This window comes from Schistocerca cancellata, chromosome 2, assembly GCF_023864275.1.
Source record: "Schistocerca cancellata isolate TAMUIC-IGC-003103 chromosome 2, iqSchCanc2.1, whole genome shotgun sequence".
Classification (NCBI taxonomy): Eukaryota; Metazoa; Arthropoda; class Insecta; order Orthoptera; family Acrididae; genus Schistocerca; species Schistocerca cancellata.
The window spans coordinates 1,001,430,454-1,001,446,354 of record NC_064627.1 but is presented as its reverse complement, the minus strand read 5'-3'; the positions used below and the strand labels follow the sequence as shown (position 1 = coordinate 1,001,446,354).

Here is a 15,901-nt window from a genome sequence, read left to right as displayed (position 1 = left end):
GCACACTGGATCAACGCAAGTGTGCATCTATCCTTGGGGACCATGTCCACTCTCTACATGCAGTTCGGCACGATGGCATCTGCCAGGAGGACAATGCAATGTGTCACACACCTCGCAGTCTACGAGTGTGGTTCGACGACCACCAGGAAGCGTTTATCGTACCCTCCTGACCACCGAACTTCCCGGATTTGAAGTCAACCGAGAATCTGTGGGACCACCTCGACCAGGATGCTCGCGCCATGGAACTTCAACCGTGAAATCTAGCACAACTGTCGGTAAGTTGCAGATTCTCACTGACTATTTTTACAAGACTCGCAGTAGTTAGCGCTGCAAAAGGTGGTTAGTCAGGCTTTTGACGGGATGGTCACATTAATGTACAGTACAGTATCAACGTCGTTGAACAATAAACGTGCATACCCCTGGAAATGGACCCAACATTCAAAATTCGATGTCGGACCTAGCGTAAGCAGCTCGCTTAATACCTTAAACGAAGCGGCCCCAAAAATGTGAACAGCAGCTGTCAGATATGAATGCAACGCTTGCTGCGGTTCTCGACCAATTAGAACAAGTCGGCCGGAGTGGCCATGCGGTTCTGGGCGCTACACTCTGGAGCCGAGCGACCGCTACGGTCGCAGGTTCGAATCCTGCCTCGGGCATAGCTGTATGTGATGTCCTTAGGTTAGTTAGGTTTAATCAGTTCTAAGTTCTAGGCGACTGATGACCTCAGAAGTTAAGTCGCATAGAGCTCAGAGCCATTTGAAGCCCCAATTAGAACAAAGCATATTTATGATGGGCTCGCGAGTACGCCGCATAATGGCGGTTTACACTTCCACTTCACAATTCAAATTACTTATTTCGCGACAAATCAGAAGCTGGGGAACACACAAAATGCACTGAATGAATGGGAACATGCAACTACTATTTTACAAATTAAGAGAAATGTAGGAAGAGAGTTGAAGTAAACACTACAGTTATATGTTGGTACGATTGCGGGAGTTCCTCACAACATTGTCTCTCTAAGGTAACTGTCTTCCCTGTTTGACTCCGTGGCTCTAAGCACTATGGGACTTAACTTCTGAGGTCATCAGTCCCCTAGACTTAGAACTACTTAAATCTAACTAACCTAAGGACATCACACACATCCATGCCCGAGGTAGGATCGGAACCTGCGACCGTAGCAGCAGCGCGGTTCCGGACTGAAGCGCCTAGAACCGCTCGGCCATAGCGGCCGGCTTTGACCCCATGAAGCCGAAATAATTCCTTGACAATTAATTATAATAATTTCTTATCACAACTGTTCACAGTTAACCAATAATAATCACTTACCAAACGAGTAAGGGAGATTATTTTAACATTTCACTTTACGTATCCAGATAGCCACTGATTTTTGTTTATTAAAAGTGGAACTAGGTTTTATGAGTATTTTTGAAGAAGAGAGACACAATACACAACTTCTGCAATTCAGCCAGCACAGTACAGAAATAAACATTCGCTCTGGCTTCATAAACTGAGGACCGACATCGCATCTGGTGCCTTGTCGTGTTCTTAAGCCACTAAGTGTCTATCTGAGGCGTGATTCCTGAAGCGACAAACAATGTCAGAGATAGATTTTGACTAGAATATCCATCTTTTGATTTGCAGCTCCTTGTATTGGCCGTGTTTGCAGTGAAAATTTTTGGGATTTGAGGTCCGCCAGTTATGCTAAACTGCGTTTTTCTCAGTACCAAAACATGTATCGGCACCACTGAGCCATCATCAGTGGGTTTTCGTTTTTATTTATTCTGCTATGTGAACATTTTTGTTACATGATTATAAAATTATCTGCATTTTTAGTTCAACCAACAGATCGTTTCTTTTTGTAAATACCTTTACATTTGATGAACACAAATTTTCTGGACCACTTTTGTGTTAATTATTACACGTAACTTGTCATCTGCAACCAAACGATGTTGATGAGTTTTTTTTTTTTCTGAGAGTTAACCTATCTTCTAGAGTGTAATTTAGTTTTTCACCATGTTTTCGCGCCTATTTTCGTATTTACTTACGTTTTCGTCTGGCAAGCATCTCCATTCTCCGCATCATGCTGAGATGTTGTGATGCATACGTAGCTATAACAAGTATTTTCCACTTTTTTTTTTTTTTTTTTTTTTGTCATCAGTCTACTGACTGGTTTGATGCGGCCCGCCACGAATTCCTTTCCTGTGCTAACCTCTTCATCTCAGAGTAGCACTTGCAACCTACGTCCTCAATTATTTGCTTGACGTATTCCAATCTCTGTCTTCCTCACAGTTTTTGCCCTCTACAGCTCCCTCTAGTACCATGGAAGTCATTCCCTCATGTCTTAGCAGATGTCCTATCATGCTGTCCCTTCTCCTTATCAGTGTTTTCCACATATTCCTTTCCTCTCCGATTCTGCGTAGAACCTCCTCATTCCTTACCTTATCAGTCCACCTAATTTTCAACATTCGTCTATAGCACCACATCTCAAATGCTTCGATTCTCTTCTATTCCGGTTTTCCCACAGTCCATGTTTCACTACCATACAATGCTGTACTCCAGACGTACATCCTCAGAAATTTCTTCCTCAAATTAAGGCCGATATTTGATATGAGTAGACTTCTCTTGGTCAGAAATGCCTTTTTTGCCATAGCGAGTCTGCTTTTGATGTCCTCCTTGCTCCGTCCGTCATTGGTTATTTTACTGCCTAGGTAGCAGAATTCCTTAACTTCATTGACTTCGTGACCATCAATCCTGATGTTAAGTTTCTCGCTGTTCTCATTTCTACTACTTCTCGTTACCTTCGTCTTTCTCCGATTTACTCTCAAACCATACTGTGTACTCAGTAGACTGTTCATTCCGTTCAGCAGATCATTTAATTCTTCTTCACTTTCACTCAGGATAGCAATGTCATCAGCGAATCGTATCATTGATATCCTTTCAACTTGTATTTTAGTTCCACTCCTGAACCTTGCTTTTATTTCCATCATTGCTTCCTCGACGTACAGATTGAAGAGTAGGGACGAAATGCTACAGCCTTGTCTTACACCCATCTTAATACGAGCACTTCGTTCTTGATCGTCGACTCTTATTATTCCCTCTTGGTTGTCGTACATATTGTATATGACCCGTCTCTCCCTATAGCTTACCCCTACTTTTTTCAGAATCTCGAACAGCATGCACCATTTTATATTGTCGATCGCTTTTTCCAGGTCGACAAATCCTACGAAAGTGTCTTGATTTTTCTTTAGCCTTGTTTCCATTATTAGCCGTAACGTCAGAATTGCCTCTCTCGTCCCTTTACTTTTCCTAAAGCCAAACTGATCGTCACCTAGCGCATTCTCAATTTTCTTTTCCATTCTTCTGTATATTATTCTTGTAAGCAGCTTCGATGCATGAGCTGTTAAGCTGATTGTGCGATAATTCTCACACTTGTCAGCTCTTGCCGTCTTCGGAATTGTGTGGATGATGCTTTTCCGAAAGTCAGATGGTACATCGCCAGACTCATATATTCTACACACCAACGTGAATAATCGTTTTGTTGCCACTTCTCCCAATGATTTTAGAAATTCTGAAGGAATGTTATCTATCACTTCTGCCTTATTTGACCGTAAGTCCTCCAAAGCTCTTTTAAATTCCGATTCTAATACTGGATCCCCTATCTCTTCTAAATCGACTCCTGTTTCTTCTTCTATCTCATCAGACAAATCTTCACCATCATAGAGGCTTTAAATGTATTCTTTCCACCCATCTGCTCTCTCCTCTGCATTTAACAGTGGAATTCCCGTTGCACTCTTAATGTTACCACCGTTGCTTTTAATGTCACCAAAGGTTGTTTTGACTTTCCTGTATGCTGAGTCTGTCCTTCCGACAATCATATCTTTTTCGATGTCTTCACATTTTCCCTGCAGCCATTTCGTCTTAGCTTCCCTGCACTTCCTATTTATTTCATTCCTCAGCGACTTGTATTTCTGTATTCCTGATTTTCCCGGAACATGTTTGTACTTCCTCCTTTCATCAATCAACTGAAGTATTTCTTCTGTTACCCATGGTTTCTTCGCAGCTACCTTCTTTGTACCTATGTTTTCCTTCCCAACTTCTGTGATGGCCCTTTTTAGAGAGGTCCATTCCTCTTCAACTGTACTGCCTACTGCGCTATTCCTTATTGCTGTATCTGTAGCGTTAGAGAACTTCAAACGTATCTCGTCACTCTTTAGTACTTCCGTATCCCACTTCTTTGCGTATTGATTCTTCCTGACTAATGTCTTGAACTTCAGCCTAGTCTTCATCACTACTATATTGTGATCTGAGTCTATATCTGCTCCTGGGTTCGCCTTACAATCCAGTATCTGATTTCGGAATCTCTGTCTGACCATGATGTAATCTAATTGAAATCTTCCCGTATCTCCCGGCCTTTTCCAAGTATACCTGTTCCTCTTGTGATTCTTGAACAGGTTATTCGCTATTACTAGCTGAAACTTGTTACAGAACTCAATTAGTCTTTCTCCTCTTTCATTCTTTGTCCCAAGCCCATATTCTCCTGTAACCTTTTCTTCTACTCCTTCCCCTATAACTGCATTCCAGTCGCCCATGACTATTAGATTTTCGTCCCCCTTTACATACTGCATTACCCTTTCAATATCCTCATACACTTTCTCTATCTGTTCATCTTCAGCTTGTGACGTCGGCATGTATACCTGAACTATCGTTGTCGGTGTTGGTCTGCTGTCGATTCTGATTAGAACAACCCAGTCACTGAACTGTTCACAGTAACACATCCTCTGCCCTACCTTCCTATTCATAACGAATCCTACATCTGTTATACCATTTTCTGCTGCTGTTGATATTACCCGATACTCATCTGACCAGAAAGCCTTGTCTTCCTTCCACTTCACTTCACTGACCCCTACTATATCTAGATTGAGCCTTTGCATTTCCCTTTTCAGATTTTCTAGTTTCCTTACCACGTTCAAGCTTCTGACATTCCATGCCCCGACTCGTAGAACGTTATCCTTTCGTAGATTATTCAATCTTTTTCTCATGGTAACCTCCCCCTTGGCAGTCCCCTCCCGGAGATCCGAATGGGGGACTATTCCGGAATCTTTTGCCAATGGAAAGATCATCATGACACTTCTTCAATTACAGGCCACATGTCCTGTGGATACACGTTACGTGTCTTTAATATAGTGGTTTCCATTGTCTTCTGCATCCTCATGTCGTTGATCATTGCTGATTCTTCCGCCTTTAGGGGCAATTTCCCACCCCTAGGACAAGAGAATTCCCTGAACCTCTATCCGCTCCTCCGCTCTCTTTGACAAGGCCGTTGGCAGAATGAGGCTGACTTCTTATACCGGAAGTCTTCGGCCGCCAATGCTGATCATTTATCAAACTTTAGGCAGTGGCGGGGATCCAACCCGGGACCGAAGACGTTTTGATTACGAATCAAAGACGCTACCCCTAGGCCACGGGTACAGAGCGTAGTAAAACACTTTTCACTACACCAGAACACAGTGTGATTGTGGTCTGTTGTGTGTCCCAGCCCAGTCATTGTTCATTCGTTCACCAGAGAGTTCGGCGCCAAATTTGAATTTTATTTGCATTTAATCTTTGTATAATATATATATATATATATATATATATATATATATATATATATATATATATATATATATATATATATATATATATATATATATATATATATATATGTGTGTGTGTGTGTGTGTGTGTGTGTGTGTGTGTGTGTGTTTGTTCTGGTGTAGTGAAAAGCGTTTTACTACTTTATTTGTGGAAAATACTTGTCATAGCTAAGTATGCATCACAACATCTCAGCATGATGCGGAGAATGGAGTGCTTGCCACACGAAAACGTAAGTAAGTACGAAAATAGACGTGGAAACATCGTGGAAAAACTGAATTACAGTCTATAAGAAAGGTTAACTCCCAGCAAAAAAAAAAAAAAAAAAAAAACTTTCTCATCAACATCGTTTGGTTGCAGATGACAAGCTCCCTGTAATAATTAACACAAAAGAGGTCCAGAAAATTGATGTTCACCAAATCTAAAGGTATTTACAAAAGGAAACGATCTGCTGTTTGAACTAAAAATGCAGATAATTTTATAATCATGTAACAAAAATGTTCGCATTGCAGAATAAATAAAAACGAAAACCCGCTGATGATGGTACAGTGGTGCCGAAACATGTTTTGGTACTGAGCAAAACGGTGTTTTGCGTAACTGGCGGACCTCAAATCCCAATAATTTGACTGGAATGCGTGTAGTACTTACTCTGTTGGTGGTAGTAAACATCTGAACTAATAAATGCGAAAGCGCCGAAGAGGAAAAGTAGAACCAGATTTCACACTGCTCGTCTGGCAAAGATGGTGTGAATATTACGCTGACCCAGTTTCGTAAGATGTTCGCTCTTCCCCTCGCCATTGCTCCAGACGTATTGGCTAGCCTTCACACAGTGAATGCAAAGCAGTTTACTTTCAGTCGAGCGCCAAGGCACTTCGCATACAACCAGCTTAATCCCCATCTCTTACGAATATTAGCTGCTCGTCCACACGAAAAAAGAAAGCGTTGCTCAATTTCCTCGTTAAGAAAGAGAGGTTCTCTTTATAGGCCAGCTGCTGCTCTCGTTATCTTTTTACGTGCACCGATTTCCCTCCTAATTCATGCAAGGCCCATCCTCGCTAAATAAACGCTCTTCACAGTTACAGCGCAGATTCATCCAGCTACAACCTGCTAATCGGAGCTATTATAACCACAATCACCTGCGTGGTCCACTTTCTCGAAAATTTTACGATCCCCGTTTCGTTTCTATCGTTTGGAAACCACTTTAAAGCATTAAAATATGCCAGAAAACACTCTCTTAAAGAAGTCGCCTCCCATGAACTGCTACTCTTTCAGTAGATTTGGCGCCACTTTCTTCATCCAGATGTCTAGGTTTCAGTTCTGATTTATAAATCTGAGTTGACAGTATAATACAGAAGGTAACTGAAAGAAATACATCTACATCCACCCGGGTACTCCGCAAATAACATTTAAGTGCCTGGCAGAGGGTTCATCGAACCACCTTCACAGTTCTCTATTATTCCAATCTTGTATAGCACGCGGATATCGGGTAATATCTTTCCGTACGAGCTCTGATTTCCCTTATTTTATCGTGGTGATCCTTTCTCCCTATGTAGGTCGGTGTCAACAAAATATTTTCGCATTCGAAGGAGAAAGTTGGTGATTGGAATTTCGTGAGAGGATTCCGACGCAATGGAAAACGCCTTTCTTTTACACTACTGGCCATTAAAATTGCTACACCAAGAAGAAATTCAGATGATAAACGGGTATTCATTGGACAAATATATTATACTATAACTGAAATGTGATTACATATTCATGCAGTTTGGGTCCACAGAACCTGAGAAATCAGTACCCAGAACAACCACCTCTGGCCGTAATAACGGCCTTGATACGCCTGGGCATTGAGTCAAACAGAGCTTGGATGGCGTGTACAGGTACAGCTGCCCATGCAGCTTCAACACGATACCACAACTTATCAAGACTAGTGACTGGCGTATTGTGATGAGCCAGTTGCTCGGCCGCCATTGACCAGACGTTTTCAATTGGTGAGAGATCCGTATAATGTGCTGTCCAGGGCAGCAGTCGAACGCTTCCTGTACCCAGAAAGGCCCGTACAGGACCTGCAACCTGCGGTCGTGCATTGTCCTGCTGAAATGTACGGTTTCGCAGGAATGAGCACGGATGCGACCATCATGATGCTTTAAACAGAACCTGGATTCATCCGAAAAAAATGACGGTTTGCCATTCGTGCACCCAGGTTCGCCGTTGAGTACACCATCGCAGGCGCTCCTGTCTGTGATGCAGCGTCAAGGGTAACCGCAGCCATGGTCTCCGAACTGATAGTCCATGCTGCTGCAAACGTCGTCGGAATGTTCGTGCCGATGGTTGGTGTCTTGCAAATGCCCTCATCTGTTGACTCATGGATCGAGACGCGGCTGCACGATCCGTTATAGCCATGCGGATAAGATGCCTATCATCTCGACTGATAGTGATACGAGGCCGTTGGGATCCATCACGGCGTTCCGTACTACCCTCCTCAAACCACCAATTCCATATTCTGCTAACAGTCATTGGATCTGGACCAACGCGAGCAGCAATGTCGCGATACGATAAACTGCAATCGCGATAGGCTACAATCCGACCTTTATCAAAGCCAGACACGTGATGGTACGCATTTCTCCTCCTTACACGAGGAATCACAACAACGTGTCACCAGGCAACGCCGGTCAACTGCTGTTTGTGTATGAGAAATCGGTTGGAATCTTTCCTCATGTCAGCACGTTGTAGGTGTCGCCACTTGCGCCAACCTTGTGTGAATGCTCTGAAAAGCTAATCATTTGCGCATCATAGCATCTTCTTCCTGTCAGTTAAATTTCGCGTCTGTAGCACGTCATATTCGTGGTGTGGCAATTTTAACGGCCAGTCGTGTAATGATGTCCACCCCAAGTCCCGTATCATTTCTGTGACACTCTCTCCCATATTTCGCGGTAATACAAAACGTGCTGCCCTTCTTTGAACTTTTTCGATGTACTCCGTCACTCCTATCTTGCAAGGAACCCACACCGCGCAGCAGTATTCTAAAAGAGGACGGACAATCGTAGTGTAGGCAGTCTCCTTAGTTGATCTGTTTCATTTTCTAAGTGTCCTGCCATTAAAACGCAGTTTTTTGGTAGCCTTCCGCACAACATTTTCTATGTCTTCCTTCCAATTTAAGTTGTTTGTAATTGTAATACCTGGGTATTTAGTTGAATTTATGGCTTTTAGTTGTTCGTAATTGTAATACCTGGTTATTTAGTTGAATTTATGGCTTTTAGATTAGACTGATTTACCGTGTGACCGAAGTTTAACGAATTCCTTTTAGCACTCATGTGGATGACCTCACAGTTTTCGTTATTTAGGGTCAACTGCCAAGTCTCGCACCATTCAGATATCTTTTCTAAATCGTTTTGCAATTTGTTTTGATCTTCTGATGACTTTATTAGCCGATAAACGACAGCGTCATCTGCAAACAACCTGAGACGGCTGCTCATATTGCCTCCCAACTCGTTTATACAGATAAGGAACAGCAAAGGGCCTATAACACTACGTTGGGGAACGCCAGAAATAACGTTTTCCTCTATGACTTTCCGTAAATTACTACGAATTGTGACCCCCCTGACAGGAAATTACATATCGTCTTAGTTATGTGACTCGATTTGTGAAGTCCCGAATAGAAATGACGCGTTCATTGAAAGGCAATAATTGCACTGATGTGATCGCGATTCGTGATGGCCCCATTTTCACTGCAGACGGCGGGACATGATTGACAACAGGGTGTGTGATCACGGAAGGCAGTGTACGGTCTGCAACTTGCTGTCGTGATGGCCGCGACTTTAGTAAGACTTTCTTGTGGTAGGGCACGCCATTCTTCCAGTAATGCAGTTGACTTCTGGTAGTTGGTCGTTGGTGCATGTGGACATGCTGCGATACGTCTCCCCAACGTACCCCGCAAGTGCTAGATGGGATTTAAGCCCGGGGGATCACGAAGGCCGATACATTCGCTCAATATGCTATTCTTCCCACAGCTGCTCCATCTGTGCTGTTCCATGCAGTCGCACATTGTCATCCGCAAAACTGAAGTCAGGTCCTAATACAGCCCTGAAGAGACACACCGGGTGAAGGAGTAAGTGCCACGAAAACACTGACCGGTGAGTGTACCGTTTTCGAAAATCTGAAGGTCGGTACGCTCATACAACATTGTGCCTTCTCATACCGTTAACACCTGAACCACCAAAACGATCATGTTCCTGGTGCATTACGTTTTCCTTAACATAAAAGAGCAAAAGAAAGCTAACTCCACTCTAGGAGGCCATAAAGGCCCAATGGTTCCGACCGACCGCCGTGTCATCGTGAGCCCATAGACGTCACTAGATGCGGTTACGGAGGGGTATGTGATCAGCACACCGCTCTCGCGTCCGTATCTCAGTTTACGAGACCGGAGCCGCTACTTCTTCATCAAGTTTCTCCTCAGTTTGCGTCACAAGAGCTGAGTGCATCCAGCTTGCCAATAGCGCTCGGTAGACCGGATGGTCACCCAACCAAGTGCTAGCCCAGCCCGACAGCGCTTAACTTCGGTGATCTGACGGGAACCGGTGTTACCACAACGGCAAGGCCGTTGGATTATTACATTTTCCTACTTCTCGTCATATGAAGTACGTTCGGAATCAATACCCAGACTGAATCAGCTCTCATCCGAGAAGAGCACTCAACACCACACCTCGTTGATCCAGTCCCTATGCTCTTGGCACTGTCGCACACTGTGTCGCCGAGGTTAACGGAACACAACGTACTGGTTATCGGGCAAAGAGACTACCCCCACGCAGTCGCCGTGACGCTATGGAGCGTTAGATTGGGTGACTTTCAGTCCTGTTAAATGTGATTGCAATTGCACCCACTGTTTGACATGGGTCCCTTCGTAGATCAGCTCTTCTCGTTCGGATAAAAGTGCCTGTGATTCGGAACGCTCCCCATACGCGTGAAACAATACTGTGAGCAATTCCAAATTCCTGGGCTGCAACAGTCACACTTTGTCCTTCTTCCACCTTCCAGATGATTCCTCCCCTAGTGGAGTCATCCAGATGTCGTCTCTGGGCCATGTTGTAAGGAAGATAACCACAAAAGCGCAACGTAACTGCTCGCTGATTGACACAGCCGGCCGGAGTGGCCGAGCGGTTCTAGGCGCGACCGCTACGGTCGCAGGTTCGAATCCTGCCTCGGGCATGGGTGTGTGTGATGTCCTTAGGTTAGTTAGGTTTAAATAGTTCTAAGTTCTAGGGGACTGATGACCTCAGAAATTAAGTCCCATAGTGCTCAGAGCCATGTGAACCATTTGTGGCGCAGACCCCACGAAAGCATGGCCCCCAAGTTGTCAACAAGGCACTGCGCAAGCTGGTGGTGGCTCCATAAAGGTGTGAGCTGTGTTTTCGTGAATGGGCTGGATCTTCCGGTCCAACTGAACAGATCATTGACTGAGAATGGTTATGTTCGGCTACTTGGTGACCACTTGTAGCCATTCACGGACTTCGTTGCCGAAGAGCGATGCAATTTTTGTGGATGACGGTACTTCATCTCAATGGGCCTCAGTTGTTGGCGACTGGTTTAAAGAACATTCTGGACAATTCGAGCAGCTAGATCTCCCTTCATGAACCTGATGGTATATTTGTAAGACATAATCGAGAGGTCAGTTCGTGCACAAAAATTCTGCACCAACAACATTTCTGCACTTATGGACTGATGTGGAGGCATCACGGCCCCATATTTCTGCAGGGTACTACCAACGATTTGTTGAGTGCACGCCACGTCGAGTTGCTGCGCTGCATCTACATCTACATCTCCATGGATACTCAGCAAATCACATTTAAGTGCCTGGCAGAGGGTTCATCGAACCACCTTCACAATTCTCTATTATTCCAATCTCGTATAGCGCGTGCGAAGAATGAACACCTATATCTTTCCGTACGAGCTCTGATTTCCCTTATTTTATCTTGGTGATCGTTCCTACCTATGTAAGTCGGTGTCAACAAAATATTTTCGCATTCGGAGGACAAAGTTGGTGATTGGAATTTCGTGAGAAGATTCCGTCTCAACGAAAAAACCTTTCTTTTTATGATGTCCATCTCAAATGCTGTATCATTTCTGTGACACTCTCTACCATATTTCGCGATATCTGGTAAGGATCCCACACCGCGCAACAGTATTCTAAAAGTGGACGGACGAGCGTAGTGTAGGCAGTCTCCTTAGAAGGTTTGTTACATTTTCTCAGTGTCCTGCCAATAAAACGCAGTGTTTGGTTAGCCTTCCCCACAACATTTTCTGTGTGTTCCTTTCCAATTTAAATTGTTCGTAATTGTAATACCTAGGTATTTAGTTGAATTTACGGCTTTTAGATTAGACTGATTTATCGAGTAACCGAAGTTTAACGCGTTCCTTTTAGTACTCATGTGGATGTCCTCACACTTTTCGTTCTTTAAGGCCAGCTGCCACTTTTCGCACCATTCCGATATTTCTTCTAAATCGTTTTACAGTTTGTTTTGATCTTCTGATTACTTTATTAGTCGATAACTGACAGCGTCATCTGCAAACAACCGAAGACGGCTGCTCAGATTGTCTCCCAAATCGTTAATATAGATAAGGAACAGCAAAGGGCCTATAAAATTACATTGGGGAACGCCAGAAATCACTTCTGTTTTACTCGATAACTTTCCGTCAATTACAACGAACTGTGACCTCTCTGACAGGAAATCACAGATCCAGTCACATAGTTGTGTGGTACAGTGTCAAAAGCCTTCTGGAAATCCAGAAATACGGAATGATCTGAAATCCCTTATCAATAGCACTCAGCACTTCATGTGAATAAAGAGCTAGTTGTGTTTCACAGGAACGATGTTTTCTAAACCCATGTTGACTGTGTGTCAATAGACCGTTTTCTTCGAGGGAATTCATTATGTTCGAACACAATATATGTTCTAAAATCCTGCTGCACATCAACCTTAACGATATGGGCCTGTAATTTAGTGGATTACTCCTGCTACCTTTCTTGAATATTGTTGTGACCTGTGCAACTTTCCAGTCTTCGGGTACGGATCTTTCGTCGAGTGAACGGTTGTATATGATTGTTAAGTATGGAGCTAATGCATCAGCATACGCCGAAAGGAACCTAATTGGTATACAGTCTGGACCAGAAGACTTGCTTTGATTAAGTGATTTGAGTTGCTCCACTACTCCGAGGATATTTACTTTACGTTACTCATGTTGGCAGCTGTTCTCGATTCGAATTCTGGAATATTTACTTCGTCTTCTTTTGTGAAGGCGCTAGGCTGGGCAAAAGGAGGTCAGACACGATATCGAGAGTTACCCCATGACTTTTGTCGCCTCAGTGTAGTCCGTTGTGATCGCAAACCACGTAGGGCAGCCGGCCGGTGTGGCCGTGCGGTTCTAAGCGCTTCAGTTTGGAACCGCGTGACCGCTACGGTCGCAAGTTCGAATCCTGCCTCGGGCATGGAAGTGTGTGATGTCCTTAGGTTAGTTAGGTTTAAGTAGTTCTAAGTTCTAGGGGACTGATGACCACATAAGTTAAGTCCCATAGTGCTCAGAGCCATTTGAACCATTTTGAGCCACGTAGGGCAGCACCTTTCGTGTGATGAACCATTTCGTTTGTGAGCCGTGCACCGACCACGGTGCGAAACGCGTCCCGTGTGAGGACGGCCTAAGTACCGTGGCGCCTCAGTGATGTGCGGGCGGCGGAAGGCGGTGCGCACCTCGGAGCGACCCTGCGGCCGCATCCGGGTCGAGGCGCCTAGAAAGCTGGCGGGCGCATCTGCTGCACGACTCTGCCACTCACAGCGCAGCGCGGGGTTTCACCGGCAGATTCACCTCGCCTCGGCTCGGCTCGCATTGCCTCGCTGCCTCACGCACCGCCGCCGCTTGCGTAAGCGCCGTTACGCGCCAATCGCGAGTGGCTCGCCAAAGGCCGCGCTTTTCCCAGGCGGCCACGCGGCGGAACTGCAGCCGCGAAGCACTCGGCGCGCTTTCCTTATATGCGTCCATTCGGGACGCCACTCGAGTGACACGTACGAGAACCAAATTTCCTCTCTGTGGTCGACCGTTCGCCGAACATCTGGAATTGGACCACTTTGACGGAACAGCAATGAGGCTACTCACGTTAGTATGCAACAAAGCTGAGGGGATAAGATACAATGCCGGAAAAAAATTAGTACACCTGAAAAGACGACGTCCCAGTAACTGCATATACCACATTGGGGACAGTAGATGTACTGATAATGGTTCCGTCGTCGACCGCCAACAGGTGGCGTAATGGCATAGCTACCAGAGTGCCACTGTCTACCCTTCAATAGCGAATGCTCGTAGCCAGAAGAAGAAATGAAGAAATGTCGTGTGACGAGGGCCTCCCGTCGGGTAGACCGTTCGTCTGGTGCAAGTCTTTCGATTTGACGCCACTTCGGCGACTTACGCGTCGATGGGGATGAAATTATGATGATTAGGATAACACAACACCTAGTCCCTGAGCGGAGAAAATCTCCGTGCGAGCCGGGAATCGAACCCCGGCCCTTTGGATTGACAGTCTGTCGCGCTGACCACTCAGCTACCGGCGGCGGACTCATGAACGCTCAGTGCGATGAAAACGTGTGAAGCAAGAAGACAACCATGCCACCTGTGCTTCCTACAGCCAACTGAGCGAGTTTCAGAGGGGTCAAACTGTGGCCTTCCGAGTGGTGGGATGATACTTTCGGAAAACTGCCACACAAGTTGGACGCGCTGCGTCAGCTGTGCGACGATACTGATATCAGCGGTAACATGAACATTCTCACACCCGAAGATGAGGTTCTGGACGAAAGTTCCTGGCAGATTAAAACTGTGTGCCGGACCGAGACTCGAACTCGGTACCTTTGCCTTTCGCGGGCAAGTGCTAGTTCTGCAAGGTTCGCAGGAGAGCTTCTGTAAAGTTTGGAAGGTAGGGGACGAGGTACTGGAAGAAGTATAGCTGTATCGACGGGTCGTGCTTGGGTGGCTCAGATGGTAGAGCACTTGCCCGCGAAAGGTAAAGGTCTCGAGTTCCGAGTCTCGGTCCGGCACACAGTTTTAATCTACCAGGAAGTTTCATATCAGCGCAAACTCCGCTGCAGAGTGAAAATCTCATTCTGAGGTTCTGGACGTCTATGCAGTACAGATGCCCACCGGATTCATCGTATTGTAAGGGCAGCAGAGGCAGATCGTACAGCTACCACAGCACAGATATGAGGGCTTGTCAGCCCAGATGTGTCAACACGACCTGCTGTGACCCGGTTATTAGCAGTGGGACTATGGGCACGCACGCCTCTAGCCCATCTTCCACTCACATCGACGTGGACTGCTCGACTGGTGCCGTGAGATGATCACTTTGAGGATGGAGTGGTGCGACATGATCTTCATAATGAAGGCAGATTCTGTCCGAAAGCAAGAGATGGTTGTCCGCGCATACAATGTAGACTTCGCGACTGCTGTCGCGAAGAGTGCATTCGTACAAGAAACACGGGCCCCATCTTAGGCGTTATGATCTGGGGTGTGGTAACCAACAACTCTCGTTCACCTTCGGTGTTTCTGTAGGCGACGCTAACCAGTGCTCCGTACATGCCGAATGTTGTTAGAGCTGTTCTTTGGCCGTTCTTGTAACACGAAGGGTAAAGCTCGCCCAGCACTTCCCGTGAAACTCTACGTGCTCTGTAAGATAAGCAGCAGCTTGTCTGGTCAGCACTATCTCGAACTTGTCTCCAATCGAGCGCTTATGCTATATGGTGGGACGGGAAGTGACTCGTGCGACTCTTACAGAGCTACGTGAACAGGTCAAGCACAACGTATCCCACGACAGTATTCGCCACCTTTACGATGGACTGAATGCCGAAGTCAGCGCCTGCAATGCCGCCTTAGGCGGCTACACCACGTAATAATTCGGGTGTTTCAGCACTGTATTGTTGCAACAATAAAGCTTGAGCGAATTGTAAACCTCTAATAGGGTGTACCACGTTTTTCCGGCAGTGTGTTAGTCATCTCGTTAGAACAGCGCACATGACTCTTTGGAGTGCAATAGACGATAAACAAATGGTGCGGATCGGCCATCTGAACCTCTACCACTGTCGTGTAAGCGTAACGTTGCAAAGCGACATGAAATGGAACGAGCACGCAAGGTCGGTTGTAGGGAAGGCTAGTAATAGACTTCGTTTTATATCTACATCTCCATCCATACTCCGCAAGCCACCTGATGGTGTGTGGCGGAGGGTACCTCCATCGGTTC

At 45.5% G+C, this 15,901-nt stretch overlaps 1 protein-coding gene and 1 pseudogene across 1 annotated transcript in view; one reads left to right on the top strand and one right to left on the bottom strand.

Annotated features, from left to right (window-relative positions):
• Positions 1-15,901, top strand: part of LOC126160490 (inter-alpha-trypsin inhibitor heavy chain H4-like) — a 216,823-nt gene that overhangs the window by 72,896 nt on the left and 128,026 nt on the right. The gene's annotated exons all lie outside the window — the stretch shown is intronic.
• LOC126163574 (5S ribosomal RNA) lies at positions 10,116-10,233 on the bottom strand (annotated as a pseudogene).